The following is a 17,860-nucleotide window of genomic DNA, read 5'->3' as shown; positions in this document are numbered from 1 at the left end:
TTTTTTTCCTCTCAATTTTTACTATAGGTCTGACAAAGTACAATTGGAATACCCAAAACAAAGCCTGAAGACTGTGCTGTCTTTAAATGTGCTGTTTTAAAAAGTTCCACTCTCTGATTTTTGTGTGTGCTCAAGGTTAGCACTTTACCATTTGAGGTACAATTCTACTTCCATCTCTTTTGGGAGTTAATTGCAGGTAAGAGTCTCAGGGACTTTCCTGCCATTGCTGATTTTGAACCATGATCCTCAGATTTCTGCCTCCTAACAAGCTATGCTAGCAGGCATGAGCAACTGGTGCTCATAATTTTTATGCCAAATTCTCTCAAAATCTCAGATCATGGACCAAATGCAGATAGATTCCTTTCCCGGAATTCATCATAAATAGCCTGTAGTCCAACTTCTCCTAGAGTCTCCACTCTCATGTGAAAGCTCAGGAACAAAGTCATATTGCCCATATTGCCATCAGCATCCTGGTCTTAGCAACTACCATCCTTTGAGCATTCCTGGGCACTTCTAGCTCATGCATGCAAACTTTTCCAAATCCTCCCTCAAACAATTTCCGAACTGTTTCATATTAAAGTCACAACAATGCTCTACTCTTCATTCTGACTTTCTCAACTAGTCAGTTTTTTATTGTTGACAAAATGCTTAAGTAAACAACTTAAGGAAGAATAAAGCTATTTTGGCTCTTGGCTTCAGAAGTAACAATCCCTGGTCAAGTGGCTCCACTGACTTGTCTGGCAAAGCACAAACATCATTGCCAAAGTGAAAGCTATAACCCTCATAGGAGCCAGGAAGCAGAGAGAGTCAGAGGAAATACCTTCTGTAGACAAGGTATCCTCTTCAATAGCATCTGATCAGGGACCTACTTCTCCCAATTGTGCATAAATTTGTAATGGTCCATTCATTTATGAGCACATCAATGGATTAATCCACTGAGGGAGTTAACAAGCTCATTGTCCAATCACTTCTTTTTACCCACAAATAATTTCTTAATAGTGTAGCCAATTGGGGACCAAGCTTTCAGCATATAAGCATTTTAGAATATGTCATAACAATTGTAAGAGAAGTATGGATGCAATGGAACACACTTAAAATGTATTTGCTTTTCTCAATGGGAGGAAAATCCAGAAAACATTTCTATGTGTTTTATTTAAAAAAGGAAAACAACTATGTATTTGAAAACTTGTTTTGAATGGAGCTGTACTTGTTTAGGTCCACTGGAAGCCAAAATAGATTCACATGAATTTCAAATGTTCGATAGGAGTCACTTAAAAAGCTTTTGGACCAGTTGAATGAGGACAATAATTGCAAAATTAGAGTCTTCCTGTTATATTCATACATCTTCAGCTGATGTCAGAATCCCATGTAGAATATTGCACCTCTATAGGAAGACAAGCCAAATGCATATAATCTGAATAACAGCATCAGTGTGAATCAGGGTAAAGGAAAATGCTCACCACTTATAACATCTTTCACAGATCTGGACCTCTCTGAGGATTTTGTGCTCTTTTCTAATTCACTTACCAGACACAAGATCACTATTACTTGCTATAATACTGTTCTCAACTGAGGAAATCAATCTTCCTTTTAAATACAATTGCCAGAATATTTATTATATTTAAGTTAAAATAACATTTTTTGGGGGGAGAGATGGAACAAATCTTTAACTTAACCCTTATTACTGGTAAGATGTGAATGATTGCTATGTAGAAGAGCAAGTACTGTAGCTCTATATAAACTCTTCTTCCAATAACTTCAAATTTAAATAGATATGAAGAAGACAAATAATTATAGGTGTCTCCAACTGCTCCAGCAAGTGAAGATTACTGTAATCTTTCATTACTTCGCTCCAGCTTGTCTCAGAGGATAGATGTAGTGTTTCATCAGAGGCAGTGTGGTAGTAAAAACAAAAAGAGACAGTAGTACTGTCATCTCTCTATTCTGCTTCCGGAGGCCTAAATAGAAATTTTACAAAGCATTATACACTAGGCCAGATCTCTTAATATTAGTGTGTCCATATGCAATATCATTTCCTTGTTGGATATCAAATAACTTATTAAAGTCAGAAATCACTTCATTTTGCTGACTATTCTTCAGCTCCATTCCACTTCCATATCAAGGCTATCATAATTTTATGTGCCATACCTATTCTATTGTTTCCAGTCCCAAGGAGTAATACACTTCACTTTTGTTTTATTCCATAGCATCTTCCATTAAATGCCTATTAATATGTTTTAAGGCTAAATATGACCCTTTTCCCTAAAACAAATGAAGGAAATTATATGAGATTAAACAGGGAACAAAACTACCTACCTAGCCAGAGTGAAGCCCTGAGTTGAATCAATCCTTACTGCTACCAAAACAAAACCACAAAACAACAACAACAACAAAAGTGGAAACAAGCAGCCCAGTATCAAATTCTCACATACATGTTTGCATCTCTTTTGAATGCAAGTATCTAAAATAATTTTTTAAATTTTATATTTAATGTTTTTTTCAGAATGATGCTTATCCCAAACCATCTTTGAATATGATACATTCTGGATAATAAATACAACAGAATGACTAATAAATACAACAGAATGACAAGATGTTTGCATAATTTAAATTTCAATTTGGTTTCAAGGCAAAGATGACTACTTTTAGCTTTATATCAGGTTTGAATTGAACAAGTAAGCCATTAGCAACCCGTGTAGAAATCAGAAGAGGAAAAGGTGATAAAGAGAGGCAAGACTTTCTTTGGTCTCTTCATAGCATAAAATACACACAGAATTATTGGTTTGGCTTTGTCCTTCCAAAAAATGATAGAGTTAAACTTAGGAGATATTTGAGGTGAGAAGAGGAAAAAGCTGTATTTTGTGCCCACAGGACTAAAAAAGAAGGTCAGTGTGGAGAAAAGTCAACCTCTGCTTGTTCATGAGACAGAGATGATTTCAAGTCAGCATTGTTTTCTTTTTACAGAAAAAAATATCCGCACATATTTACAAATACCCTTTGCTTGTGGCAGAAACACTTGAATCCAGCATACAGATCTCTGAAGCTTTGCCTAAAAATAGAGTCATCTGTGAAAAGTCTGGGTCCTTTTATTGAATTTTCTTAAATTTACAACCTGGTCCCAATATGTTGGGCAACTGGTTATATTTGTCAATTAACCAAATGAAAATTACTTTTGTTTATTTACTTCTGATCTGTCAAATATGTCCTGAATGTCTCTACATACTATTATATATGTATACACACACGCATATACACACACAAACATGTTTGTTGGTTGTAGGGCTCAAACTCAGGTCTTGGCAGCACTATTCCTGAGCAGCTCTGTTCCTGTGCTTTTTCCTTCAAGGTTCGCACTCTGCCCCACAGTACCACTTTTTTGGTGGTTAATTGGAGTTAAGGGTCTCACAGACTTTCCTGCCCAGTTTGTCTTTGAACTACCATTCTCAGATCTCAGCCCCCTGAGTAACTAGGATTACAGAGTCCCCAGCAACTTTTTGTATATTTTTAAATAGCATAGTTTCCTTTGATATTGTCATAAAAGAAGAGAAAATGAAATGAAAACAACAAGAGCAAGACAGGAGGGAGAGAGAGGGAGAGGGAAAGACAAAATTTTTTTTTCAAACAAGGTACTCAGGGTTAATGTCTAAAAGTGCATCTGAACTAGGGATAGACGCCCTATCTAGCACACCACAGACTTTTCAATCTTGCTGAAGACTGAAGAGTAAGGTTGAAGCCAGATCCAAGAGCTAGGATAGCATAGGAAACATAGGTTTGGGTTTAAAACTTCTCTCTCAACAGCTGTCATGGGAACTACTAAGTTAGGAAGAACTTGAATTATGCTAAATGTTTTTAAGGAAGTCACAGAGGGTAAATGGCTACTAGAGGCAGTCTGAAGAGATCAAGATACACACACACACACACACACACACACACACACACACACACATATCTTAGGAGGCTCTCTATTTGTGGAACATTCCCTAAGACTCAATCTATTCCATCCTAATATCAGACTCTTGTGAAGATTATGAAAATTATATGGGGACGGTCAGATTCGAATCCTAACTAGAATCAGATTAAAGTAAATGGGGCAAGTGAAGAGACTGATATCAATCACTCAGAAACTTGTGATCTTTAGTATTGCACCTATTACTTCTGACATAACTGGGATCAGCCACACCAATACACATATCTTACACATATTATGTGACAGTAATGTTTATGAATAACGCTAGATACATATATTGCATCTTCATTTTTTGTATGGGAAAACTGGAACTCAGGGATGATGTGGAAGTCTGTCTTTATTTGTGAAAGGCACAGATGATATTCCTTAAGGTTTTAGGATTCTGAAGTATCTGCTCTCACCAACTTCCATGTTGCATTTACCTAAAAAATGTTACTGAGACTGAATGATGTAGGAAGATGAGTGAGGCAGACATCAAATAAGACACAAGGAAGTTTCTCAGTACATGGCATTCGTCTGTGAGTTTTATATCAGGGAGTAAATCAAGATTAGTAATTCAACTTTAACAAATATTTGGGAGAGTGTATGTGTACATTGGTTATCAGCTGCTAGAATTATGTGCAATTTTAGTAGTAATTAAGATCTTGAGTTTCCACAACAGGAGTCAATTCTTTCAAGGAAAGAAAGAAACAAGGAAGGAAGGAAGGGGTACAGGGAAATATAAATGGAAGGAATAACAGAAGGAAAGAAAAGAGGTGAGGAAAGGAGGATTGGCCGAGTATATGAAAAAATACTTATCATTAATCGTTAGAGAAATAGCCACAAAAACATCTCAGTTAGAATGGCCAAAAAGAGGTCTGGGAAGGTGGCTCAGTGATAGAGCAATTGCCTTGTATGCCTGAGGCCCTGGGTTCGATTCCTCAGCACCACATAAGCAGAAAGAAAAACAAAACAGAAGTGGCTGTGTGGCTCAAGTGGTAGAGTGCTAGCCTTGAGGGGAAGAGCTGAGGGACAGCACCCAGGCCCAGAGTTCAAGCCCCACGACCAGACCCCCCCAAAAAAGAGAATGGTCAAAAAGAGAAGAAATATATCACAAATATTGTTCAGGATGTGGAGAAAAGAGAATGTATATACACTGTTGACAGAAATCTGAACTGGTACAGCTATTATGGAAAACATGATGGGGATTTTTCAAAACAAAATAAAACTTATGTGAACTTACTATTGCATACTAAGTAGACAAGGAAATGAAATGAAATCATCATATCAACAAAAGAGATACCTGTACTTCTACATCTATTATAGCACTATTCAAAATCATCAGCTGAATTGTACCTCAGTATGCCAATGTATAAATATATTGTGTGTAAATATATATATTTATATTTATATATGTATATATATACACACACACAATGGAGTATTATTTTATTTTATTTTTTTGGGTCTGGTCATGGGGCCTGAACTCTGTGCCTGGGTGCTGTCCCTCAGCTCTTCAGATCAAAGCTGGCACTCTACCACTTGAGCCACATCGCCACTTCTGGCTTTTTTCTTTTTGCTTATGTGGTGCTGAGGAATCAAACCCAGGGCCTCATGCATGAAAAACAAGTGCTCTACCACCGAGCCACTTTCCCAGCCCCTGAGTATTATTATTTAACCATCAAATAATACAACTTCATCTTTTTTGTAGGACCACAAATAGAACTGGAGAATATTAAATTTTTTGCCAGAATCAAAAAGACCATTACTTCATGTTTTCATTTATCTGTGAAAGTTAAAATAGTGTATCTCCACAATTATAAAGGAGTATGTCTAGAAGACAGGAAGTATAGAGTTTGTGAACGAGACTAGAAAGAGTCTGGAGAAAGGTACTATGATCCAGTTAGAGAGAACTTGTTCTTTAGCACATTGTATTTTAATTCCACAATGACTTAGTGTATGTTTCTAAACAACTAGAGAAGAGTCGAAATAATTGTAATACATAAAAGTGATGTTTTGAGGGTATACAAATGCTAATCTTCTATGTGATAATTATACATTCTACGCATATATTGAATTACACTTTACCCATAAATATGCAAAAATGTTACATCTACTAAAAAGTATTTGTCTATGCTATTTATTTATGCATCAGCTAGCACTAAAAATCTTTATGGTATTTAATATACATAAACATATTAGCATATGTTAACGTGTATTTAACATAGTTAACAAATCAATATAAAGTTTAATTGATTAAAATTATCACACACACACACATACACATATATTGAGCTTTACCTTTGTTTCAATGTTGCTAAAGTACAGGTACTATTGAAAATTACATGGTATGACTTTTAATATTTGAGTGTAGCAAGTTCAATTGCATATTAAATCATAGCCTTAATTGCTAATCTTACTTTTGGCTATTAATTAGCAATAGAATACATGTCATTATATCATCTAATGTTTGAGAATAGCCATTGAACTTAGAAATTGTAAGATTCTCTTGTAATTCCTTGTGAGCCCTGAAAACGTGGAGGATGGACAACACAACTTATGTCAGAGAGCTGGCTGGCTGCATTGTTTTTCATCACAGATAAGCTGGAATTTGTGCTATTCCCATATGCGCATGTACACACATCCACAGATAATAAGCCTATAAAACATCACCAAATCAAAAGTAGCAAAATGAAGTGACATTTAGGTTGTGAAGTCTTAATTTAGGCACGACAATGATTAGAGTGTTTGAATATCATAATAACTGATAAATAGGCTACGTGTCAGACATTTCATTTCTTTTTAATCAAAACTCCTAGTCTGCTAAATTAATCACCCCCTTGGGGTAGGTAGCAGATTTCTAATTTAGTCGTAGAACATTAATAATGAAAGGTTCTGGAGCACATTTCTTTATTTATGTTCTTGTTTTTATTTAATTATCTTGGAAGTTTAAAGAGACAGTGCAGGAAGGAGGAGTGTTACCTCGACAGATACAGAAATAGAGATAAATAGACAAAGCTCCCTATCAGACTTTTAACACTAAAAACACCCTAAGGAATATGTTGCCTAAATTCTCTCCCCATTGTAAAACCCCTTCAGTTTACCAAAGGGCACTTAATCAGGGTCTTACTTAATCAGGGTCTTACTTAATCAGGGTCTTCCCTGGCAATTCCTGATATTGTTATGCATCAACTGTACCTCAGGTGCTATAGTAACACAAGAAAAGTGCACAAAAGTGAGAGAAAAGTCAGGGGCAAGACCTGTGGTAAATAGACAGTAATCAAGGCCAAGCAACTGCTTGAAGGGCTATATGGTAGCCAAGACCAAAGATGCGAGAGGGACTGAGAGTTTGGCTGAGAGGAAGAACAGACAGAGCAGAACACCACTCTGTGCAGAGCCTGTCCCTCTTTCTATTACCATTTGAGTTACAAAACAATCTCCTCCGCTATACATCTGAGAAATATACAGAAAATGGGAGACATGAAATCACCAAACAGTGAACACTTAGGAAAAATGCTCAGAGTGAACAAACAACAAAGCATAAACAGCACTCATCCTCCATGGGGGAGGACAAGAAATAACAGTGTTAAAAGTGGCTGTTTACACCTGTATATAAAATACTTAAACGTAGCCAGGGAAAACCATTGAAAATTGTAAAAGAGGGAAAGGTAAGGAACTAACTAGTTGAATTAGATCAAAGTACATAACATGTAAATGCGTACATATTAAAATAAAACAAATCCTTTTGAATAGTTAATATATGCTATTAAAATAAATATGCCAAACATTTTTGTGCTAACATTGGGGTTTGAACTCAAGATTATACATTTTTACTAGGCTTTTTCACTTATAGTTACTTCTCAAACACTTGAGCTATATGTCCAGTCTCTGGCATTTTTCTGGTTAATTTCATATGGCGTCTCAAAATATTTTTCTGTGTTGGCTTCAAACTGTGGTCCCCAGATAGCCTCCTAACTAGATAGGATTACAGACATGAGTTGCTGACTTGACTAATAGACAATTCAAATAGACAAAATTAATAAACATCAAGTGTAAACTAGAATGTTTCATTTGCAAATCAAAACTTAGCTTCTATTTTTTGTTATAAAAATAATTTGGGTCCTTGGAAAATAAATAATTACTTTTTTTTGTGGGTCGTGGGACTTGAACTCTTGGCCTGAGCGCTGTCCCTGAGCTCTTCAGCTCAAGCTGAGTGCTCTACCACAGCACCACTTCCAGGTTTCTAGTGGTTTATTGGAGATAAGAATCTCATGGACTTTCTTCTCCTAATTTTTAAAAATTTATTTGCGTTTATTTTATGCTAAATTTATTCCCATGCCATAAGTTTTTGTTTCTTCAGTTTCTTTTGGGATACCTTTTTCTTCTGTGCAACCTCCTCTTCTGGTTTAGGAACAATCTGCTCCTTCTCAGTAAGGATCATCTTAGTGTGGCAGAGGGAGCTCATGGATGGGTTAATCCTCCCATGGGCTCTGTAAGTTCGGCAGTGCATCTTAGGTGCTTTGTTCACTTGGTTGTGTTCAATGACCAGGGAGTCTGCATCTAAACCCTTCAGTTCTGCATTACTCTCTGCATTCTTAAGCATGTGCAGCAGACACTCAGCGCTCTTTTTGGACCACCGACCCTCTGTGCAGCCCTACTGTTTGGCCTGGGCACACCTGCCAACTCCACCATTGTAACGCAGGAATGGCATACATTGCTTCTTTTTTGGGGGAGGGGCGTCCGGTTGTGGGTCCTGAACTCTGGACCTGGGCGCTGTCCCTCAGCTTTTCAGCTCAAGGCTAGCGCTCTACCACTTGAGCCACAGCGCCACTTCCGGCTTTTTTTCTTATGTGGTACTGAGGAATCGAACCCAGGGCCTCATGCATGCAAGGCAAGCACTCTACCACTAAGCCACCTTCCCAGCCCCACACATTGCTTCTTTAACGTGGCATCTTTCAGATACTTGGTCGCTTTTTGGATATGCATAGCCTTGATGGCCTGGGCTGTTACTCTGGTGTTCTTAAAGTGTACACGAAGATTGGAACCTCTTGACTTGCATGATTTTGTGGGTTTTTCTGGGTCTAGAGAGTAGTGAACCATTTTCACAGGTCACCTCTGGCCGCTTACAGGAAGAGGAAGAGCAGGGGCTTCTTCTCATGGACTTTCCTGTAAGGGCTGGCTTTGAACCCCGCTCCTCAGATCTCAGCCTTCTGAGTAGCTAGGATTATAGGCGTGAGCCACAGGTGCCCAGCTAAATAAATGTTTTTGATAGTTGAAGAAGAACCAAAGAACATTGTGTGTGTGTGTGTGTGTGTGTGTGTGTGTGTGTGTGAATAATGTGCAATTGCCCGTACTAGAGCTTGAACTCAGGGCCTGCGAGCTATCCCTGAGCTTCTATATTCAAGGCTAATGCTCTACTACTGAGCCAAAGCGCTACTTTGGCTTTTTGGTGATTAGAGACAACAGTCTCACAGTCTTTTCTACCCCAACTGTCTTTGAACTGCAATTATTAGGTCTCAGCCTCCAGAGTAGCTAAGATTACAACTTTAAGCCATGGACACCTGACCATAAAGAACAATTGGACAACTGTTTGAATTGTTTGAATTTTGATTTTACTTGAGTAGAATAAAAAATAAAAGCAATGAGGTATAAAACGTAAAAGAGTAGGGATCTAGAACAGCTATATTCAATTTACCCAAATATAAATTCTTTTTAATTTATTTTTAATAAGTTTTTTATTGTGAAAATACTGTACAGAGGGATTACAGTTACATGAGCAAGGTAATGAGTACATTTCTTATCAAGCATTGTTGCCTCCTCCTTTGTTTTTCCCCTTCCCATCCCTTCCCTCCCACCTCCACAACTATACTTCCCCCCTACCCCCCTACCTAAATTGTAAAGTTCGTTTTTCAGCATACTGTTTTTGATGTTGGTATAATTTGGGAAGGAGAAGGGAAAAAATGTAAATTCAAAACAAAAAAACAAAATCTAAATTCTATCCTATCTAGCTAGCTAGCTAGCTAGCTATCAACAGAGAAATGTTCCCTAGATTCAGAAGGTTGAGAGAGCATTTTTTTTCCTCTTTTGCCTTCTATCCAGACAATTGACTTACATTGAGATCTCCTCTACTTTGTTCAAGTCTTCAATTTAAGGCCACATACAAACATTATGTTCAAGATCCTTAAGAATAACTATTTGATAAAAAAGCTCAAAGGTAATTTTAAAAGGAAGAGAGTTTTTTATGTTTTTTATTGTAAAAATAGTGTACAAATGGGTTACAGTAGCATGAGCAAGGTAATGAGTACATTTCCTATCAAGCATTGTTACCTCCTCCTTTGTTTATCCTCTATCATCCCTTGCCTCCCCACCCCCTCCGACTATTCCCCCACACCAAGTTGTAAAGTTTGTTTTCAACATAGTGTCTTGTTCATCTCATTGTTACAGTGGATCACCCTGTATCCTTATGGTTGAGAGTTTTTAATTATACAACATGAAAGAGTAAATGAATATATTAATGTGGTCTTCTTGGGTATCAATGGAATAGAATGTTTGTAAAATAATAATTTAAAATACAGATTTTGATATTAATGCTGTCAAGTAAAGATTACTGGTTGAGATGAATTCCTGCCGTACATATCTATGTCAAGAAAACTGAAACATATCAGTTAAAGACAGTGGCTTAATCTATTATATTAGTATTTAAGCACTTTTTTCCAGACTCTTAAATATTTATAATCAAAATCATATATTCAAGCCAGGCACCATTGGCTTAGACCTGTAATCCTAGATACACAGGAGGCTGAAATCTGAAGATCATGGTTAGATGCAACCTTGACAAGAAAGTCCATGAGGTTCTTATCTCCAATGAAATATTCAGAAAAAAAAGCCAGAAATGGAGTGTTGGTTCAAGTGTTAGAATACTATCCTTTAGCCAAAAGCTCAGGTCCTGATTTCAAGCCCTAGGACAGGCATAAAAAAGTAAATTCATTGAATAAACACACACACACAAAATTTTTAAATAAGAGAAGATTTATCAATTTTCTGCTACTGTATGTTCCCATATGCTTTTCCTTCAATATAGATAGGACATTGTTTCATGACCCACTACTCCAGAATCTGCAGATAATGAAGTACTAATATAGCATTCTGTGCCATATCATCTATGAAAATCCTCTGTATAATTTGTCATCTCTATATATTTAAATTACATGTATTCTATTATAGTTTACTTTTTAGAAAGCATAAACAAAAAATGTATTTATATGTTCTTTTCTCGTGCAATTTTTACTGATTGCATTAGATCCACATTTGCTTGAGCCCAATTCATGGATATAAAAAACCAAAGATATGACTTTCTAATACCAGCCAAAGATATTTTTAAGTTCTTTATCTTCTCCTAAAAAGAATGGGTGTGGCTGAAAGCTGCCTTCTTCAGAGTTGAGGACCACTGCAATTTTGATTTACCATGAGTTCCCTTAAAGCTACATAAAAGGTAGGCTGTGTTCATCTTCTAGAATGAGAATATCTGGCTAACAATGACTTTGTTATGTTACTTCAGACTCTGGAGTTATATAGCACTTGTCAGGTATCAGAATGAAATCAAGGCATCCCATGATTTTCTGGTCTATTCATGCAGAAACCCAAGACCACTGTTCTTCAAAGATATAAAGGATATTAAGCAGTATAGAAGAGCACAGAATTCTTAAATAATTTTCATTTTACAAGTAGTTATAAGGAAAAAAAGTCTTTTTAATAAATTTTTAATATATTTTTTATTATCAAGTTGATGTACAGAGGGATTACAGTTACATAAGTAAGGTAATAAGTACATTTCTTGTCAAACTTGTTACTCCCTCCCTCATTTTCTCCTACTTCTTTCCCCGCCTAATCATGCCCCCAAGTTGTACAGATCATTTCCAACATATTGTCTTGTGAATATAGTTGTTGCATTGGTTCCCCTCTTGTCTTTTGTCTCACTATGCTGTTGTTCCCCTTTCCCTTCCCTAATTCAGATAAACGTATATACAACAGCAGAGTACCAAAATCAATTACAGCGATAACAGGGGATAAACAATAGGGGGAAGAACACACAACCCAGATGCCCCTCAGTAGATGAATGGATCAAGAAAATTTGGTATATATACACAACGGAATTCTATGCCTCCATTAGAAAGAATGTAACCGCCCCATATTTAGGAAATGGAAAGACTTGGAAAAAATTACATTAAGTGAAGTAAGCCAGGCCCAAAGAAACATAGGTCCCATGGTTTCCCTTATCTGCAATAACTAGTATATGTCGAGGACATGCAGAAAAGGTCAAAAGCTATATACATATGAGTGCATAAGATGAAATTAAGTGAAATGAATCTCAAGATAGGGACACAAAAGGTTTTATCTTTCTTGCTGTTGTTTTTAAGGTACTTATAATGTACTGTGTGATTTTTTTTGTTTCTCTTGTATGTTCTTCCCCCATATATAACCCATTTTCATTATATTTGATTCAGGTGCCCTGCATATTGTATATACATTTTTCTAATTTGGGGAGTGGAAGGGAAATAACAAAATGGTAAAATAAGGATACAGGTTGACCTATTGTAACAATGAGTTGTGCAGGACACTATGTTGAAAACGAACTTTACAACTTTGGGGGGGAAAAGGAATGGGGGAGGTGGGAGGAAAGGAATGGTAGGGAAAAACAAAGGAGGGGGTAACAATGCTTGATAAGAAGTGTACTCATTACCTTACTCATGTAACTTTAATCCCTCTGTACAGTATCTTTACAATAAAAATATATTAAAAAATTAAAAAAGAAAAAGAAACAAGAAATCAGAATGTACATTAAAAACAACAACAACAAAGAAAAATCTTTTGTGTCCGTGTCTTGGAGTATGGAAGTTCATCAATAAATCATATATATATATATATTTCATTGTAAAAATACTGTACAGAGGGGTCACAGTTACATGAGTAAGGTAATGAGTACATTTCCTATCCAGCATTGTTACCTTCTTTTTTTTTTATTGTGAGAATACCTTACAGAGGAGTTACAATTACATGGACAAGATAACAAGTACATTTCTTATCAAGCATTGTTGCCTCCTCTTTGTTTCCCCTTCCCATCCCTTCCCATACTCCCCCCTGCCCTCCACCTGAACCTCCCCCACCAAAGTTGTAAAGTTTTTTTTTCCGACATAATGACTTGTACATCTCATTGTTGCAATGGGTCCACCTGTATCCCTAGTTAAACAATTGTTTTTTCCCTTCCCCTCCACAAATTATACCAACATCAAATACAGTGAAAGCATGTGTTATACCATGGGGGAGGGACATAAAAGCTACAAAGAAATCATCTTATAAATATGTTACAAACAATTGCATGAAAGGGAAAAAGAAAAAAAAATGAATACTTATCTTGAGGTTCATTCCCCTAACATCAACTTATCTGACCTTTCCTACTTGACTCAGACATATACTAGTTATTGCAAATAAGGGAAACCATGGGACCTATGTTTCTTTGGGCCTTCTTAAGAATGGTTTTTTAATAAGACAATTTGGATTCCATATGAAAGGGAGAATGTAACAACCCCAGAAGTATCATTTCTGAACCAAAGTTCAAATCCTTTAGTGTGATTTTTCCATCAGAAAAACAACTACTGCTGTCTGGTATTTGCCTTCCATGGTTGTTTCAACAGAAATATTGGTTATATAATGAATGACTTATTTATTTCTAAAATCTATCCAAAGAAGCATAAGACATTATTAGCTCAACAAATTTACTTTATTACATTTTTTTTGGGGGGGGTCCAGTCGTGGGGCCTGAACTCTGGGCCTGGGCACTGTCCCTCAGCTCTTCAGCTCAAGGCTAGCACGCTACCACTTGAGCCATGGTACCACTTCTGCCTTTTATTTTTCTGCTTATGTGGTGCTGAGGAATCGAACCCAGGGCCTCATGCATGCAAGGCAAGTACTCTACCACTGAGACACCTTCTCAGCCCCTTTACTTTATTACAGAAAGTAGTAAAACTTTAAATGCTCGTATGTATATGTATAAAGATTGCATGATCAACTATTGGTAAAAAATGAAGTTTAATTCAAATATTTGTTATTTTATTTCAACACAATATCAAATTTTGAATCCTTTTTAAGCTGAATTAATTTTTTCTAAGAAAAAGAACCATAATTATTTTGTAAACCTAGGATTATACTTCTCTATCAACTGAATCTTATTACAATATAGATTTATAAATATGTGTTCATAATGAATAATTATCACTAGATTGTCCAAATTATCGTCACCAATGAATGAAGTTTAGATAATTCCCTCTATAGCAAATTATTTTTCATATTTCTATTAATATCAGAAGGGAAGATAGAAGCTAGAAATTTTTATTGTATTCAGATAATCTAATCATTTACTCATAAAAATAACTAAAAGATAAACTATTAAAGCTTTAATTGAGTTTATTAGTACATACAAGGAAAATGTATAAATTCTCTAATAGTTTTTGATAAAGTTGTAAAATATACATTAAAAGGCAGCAACAATCAACTAAAACTTCTACAAAATAAGTTCCTAACAAATGAGAAAGATCCCTTCCTGTGCTGGAGGCAGTGTTCAAGTGGTAGAGTATCATCTCAACAAGTCTAAAACTCTGGGTTCAAATTTCAGTACCACAACAAACAAACAAATATATTTTTCTGCCAAATAATAAAACATAGATAACAGAGGTAGATAATTCAATATGAATGTTTTGTCTTGTTAAAGAAAATAAAGAATAACATTTCCATAGTCTTTTTCCAATTTAATTTCATATTTGTAAAAAGATGTGAAGTATTTCATAGAACTTTTATTTTATGTTTTTTGTCAGTTGTAGGGCTTGAGCTAAGGTCATGGTTGCTGTCCCTCACCTGAGGTCTTTTGGCTCAAGTCTAGAGATAAGAGTCTGATGTACTTTCCTGCCCAGGATGGCTTTGAACTGTGATCCTCATATCTCGGCATCCTGGGTAGCTAGGATTACAGGTGTGAGCCACCAGTGTTAGGCAGATAGAACTTTGATAGATCTGTTTTCAGATTCAAAAGATTTCTTTAAAGTTGCCATAATTGCTTTATTCTCTCTCTTCACAGTTGTTTTTATGGACCATTGATTATTTGAAAGTAAGTTTTGGATGTCTTGTCTCATCAGAAATAGTTTAGTGTGGAGTTCCTAAGAAGAATAACATTTCTTGCATAGCCATGATATAATTATTTTTTTTTATCCATTCAGCTTGTAAATTCATGAATACAATGAATCCTCATCAGTGTCACTCCTTGCATCATTTTCCACATATCTATTCCAATCCACCCACCCCCTTAAGTTACCTACTTGTTTTCACATTTATATGATTCTTAAAATCAGAATATATTTCCATATTATGTTACTTTGTCTCTTATAATAAAGAAACTTTATGTGTATATGTGTGTGTGTGTGTGTGTTAGTTATTCAAGGCCTTGACCTTGAAGAGTAGAATATAATTATTTCGTAGAATTTTCTTCAGTATTTTCTAATGTAGATTCTAAGTATACACTGTATACATTTTGCTACCGCAGCATATAATGTTCGGAACTCACCAATACTTACTAAGTAAATGAGAAATATGAGGTTGATTTGTGGCAACATTAATGATATGAAGTTTCTTCCTTCATTTGAGAAGATGCCTGTCAGATATATCTACTTGGAAGTTATTATCTTCCTTGTGTGATTATTGAGTAATTTGTGGGGAATCATTTTGAGAGCATACAAACATCCTGTTCTGCATCAAACTGACAATTACTATTTTAATATTTCATCATTGATTGATTCAATTACAGCTGATGGTTGCCAAATGGTGATTAATCAACTATATCCTAACACCTATTTTTATTGGTTAGTTAATTGAAAATCTACTATAAAGAAATGGCTTTTCTTTTTCTCATATTAGTTGAATACACAAGTTTATATTGGTTTTATTATGGACTAATAGATTCTTATTTTATTCTGTGAATTTTAATGAAATATTATTCTAATGTTCAAATTGATTTGGTCAGTAAGTGCACCTTCAAGCTGATCCTGTGTTGTTTTGACATTTCATCATCAATTTCTGACAACAAAATTTTCTTTCATTCCCCAGTTCTAGAATCATTTTTTCCCCACAGATCCCTGGTTTAAGTGGAAAATAAAATTTAAAGGTATATTCATTGTTTACTATGATACTTCTATTTCTTTGCCTACTGTGAGGGAAAAATCGAGAAAACACATGCACATACATGAATGTATATATATTTCTATCTGCATCTTTCCCTCTGTTTCTGTCTCCATTTCTACATGTAAGTATATTCTGAATAGGAAACCTAGGTCCCACTGTAATACTTTTACAATGCTTATTTATTGCCCAGTTCTTAGAATACATTGAATGGGAATGTAGAATCTCTAATTCAAATTGCTGTGGAAGAAAAAAAAAGCCTAGTAAACCATGTAACTAAATTTACATAATTGCTTAAATTATTATTTGCTTAAATTATTATTGGTTTAGGATATGTGATAAAAATACTATTTGAAAACCAACTGGATTAGCACTCCTACCACTCCTCCTCCTCCTCTTCCTCTTCCTCCTCCTCCTCCTTCTTCTCTTCCTCCTCATCTTCCTTCTCCTCCTTTTTCTCCTCTTCATCTTCCTCTTCATCCTGCTGCTCCTAATGTGGTTGTGTTGCTCATTTGCAGTACTTTAGGTTTATTTTCCTTCCTCTTGTGTGATATCAGAGAGAGATGCCATTGCATCTCTCTTGAATTAATGCAGACATTTCTGATTGAGCTTCCTCATTGCAGCCACTACCAGTGTGATCATTTACAGTTATTCTTAACTTTGCACTGCCTGACATCATTTTCCTTCAAATTACCGAAAAGACCTGACAATAATATTTAAAGCTCTAACTGAGCTGCTGCCTCCTCCATTTAACACTTTGGATTCCTTCCTATTTTTGTGTAATTTACTTTTCCTTCTTGTGGGTGTTTCTCCCATATTTGAATCATTCTACTATTGTCTATTTCCACTCCAGAATCAACCATCATTGGAAGAAAGATTTGTTTCTTCAAGTGATTAATTACAGCATGGCTGATCACCTGTACCCTTCAAGACTTTCCTCTCTGACAAGATCTTTGTTTTACATATTTAGAATAAAAATCCATAGTACAGTCATTCAATTCTCCTCTCTGCTTACTCTCACATTGAAAACGCAGCACATGTTTTACATATTCTTATTGTTTGATTTAGAAGGTTAATGTTACTAAAACAGAGTTACTTTCTTTTTTTTCAGTCCCGTTCATTTATTTATTGTACATTTTTCTTTTTTTTGCCAAACATTTTTTTATTGCGAAAATACTGTATAGAGGGGTTACAATAACATGGGCAAGATCAGTACATTTCTTATTAAGCATTGTAGCCTCCTCCTTTGTTTCCCCTTCCCATCCCACCCTCCCCTCCGACCTCCCCTACCCAACCCCCCCCCCAAAGTTGTAAAGTTCGTATTCCACATAATGACTTGTACATCTCATTGTTGCAACGGGTCCACCTGTATCCCTATTTAAATGATTTTTTTCCCTTCCCCTCCACAAATTATACCAACATCAAATACAGTGAAAACAGGGGTTATACCGTAGGGGGAGGAGCATACAAAGCAACAAAGAAATCATTTTATAAATATGTTAGAAACAATCGCATGAAAGAAATAAAATTTGAATTATCTTGGGTTTCATTTCCCTAACATCAACTTATCTGACCTTTTCTGCTTATCTCAGACATATACTAATTATTGAAAATAAGGGAAACCATGGGACCTATGTTTCTTTGGGCCTGGCTTACTTCATTTAATATAATTTTTTCCAAGTCTTTCCATCTCCT

At 35.7% G+C, this 17,860-nt stretch overlaps 1 pseudogene; it reads right to left on the bottom strand.

Annotated features, from left to right (window-relative positions):
- Positions 1-8,264: 8,264 nt before the first annotated feature.
- On the bottom strand, positions 8,265-9,092 carry LOC105980235 (annotated as a pseudogene).
- Positions 9,093-17,860: the final 8,768 nt, after the last annotated feature.

The sequence above is a fragment of the Dipodomys ordii genome, unplaced genomic scaffold (assembly GCF_000151885.1).
Source record: "Dipodomys ordii isolate 6190 unplaced genomic scaffold, Dord_2.0 Scaffold8, whole genome shotgun sequence".
Classification (NCBI taxonomy): Eukaryota; Metazoa; Chordata; class Mammalia; order Rodentia; family Heteromyidae; genus Dipodomys; species Dipodomys ordii.
This window is presented reverse-complemented; position numbering and strand designations above follow the sequence as displayed.